The following is a 931-nucleotide window of genomic DNA, read 5'->3' as shown; positions in this document are numbered from 1 at the left end:
GCATCGGCAGGCGGACTCTCAACCACTGCGCCACCAGGGAAGCCCTAGTCTGGTGATTTTTTTAACTGGAGACTCTAACTCGCATTTATTGTGATTACTGATATATTTTCTATTTATTTGTATTTGTCCCAGGAGTTCTGTTTCTTTGCCCCCCCTCCTCCCCTTCCTCTTTTTCCCCTCCTCCTTACTTGTCCTCTTTTTGATTGATTGCAGTTATTTTTCTCATTCCATATTTTGTTGGGAAGCTATACATTCAGAATCTATTAGTTGAGGCTTAACTCCAGTTATTGTTAATGGGTACAAAAGTTTAAGAATAATAATATTCTGGCATGTTTTACCTCTGATCACTCTTCTCTTAAATTACACCTAATGTTTGTCCAATATTTTAGTCTATCCTAGTACATATTATTACTATTATTTGCAGCCAGCATTTTTTTGTTTATTTTCAAATATCTTTGCTGACCATTTTTTCTTGCATCTCAGAACTTATCTCTAGAAATCATTTTTCTTCTGTCTGAGGTATAAAATGGAAATTATTCAGAGTTTATTGGTGGTAAACTCCATTTCTGTTTTTCGGAAAAAGTCCCTATTTTGCCCTCATAACAATACATGCAGTGACATGAAATTACTGCGTCATCAAGAGAGTTATACATGTTAAAGCTTTTGATACATATTACTTCCCGGGAGCCTAGGAGGCTCAGGGGCCAGGCCTGGAAGGTGAAGGAGGACCAGAGCTTCTGGTGGAGGTGGTGGGTCGCACAGCATCCCGTCCTGTCTGTGACACGGGGCCCATCGGTGACACGGGGCAGTGGGACTGTGGAGGGGCAAGCTGGGGCCCACAGAGCCTGTGCAGCAGTGCTATTTCCCAGCCCAGACTCTACCCAGGGAAGCCTCTGGCTCTGAGCAGGATTTGGCCAGACAGAGGCATGCA

The sequence above is a fragment of the Neophocaena asiaeorientalis genome, unplaced genomic scaffold (genome assembly GCF_003031525.2).
Source record: "Neophocaena asiaeorientalis asiaeorientalis breed wild unplaced genomic scaffold, Neophocaena_asiaeorientalis_V1.1 scaffold44, whole genome shotgun sequence".
NCBI classification, from domain to species: domain Eukaryota; kingdom Metazoa; phylum Chordata; class Mammalia; order Artiodactyla; family Phocoenidae; genus Neophocaena; species Neophocaena asiaeorientalis.
The sequence above is the reverse complement of the archived record's forward strand: the minus strand, read 5'-3'. Positions refer to the sequence as shown.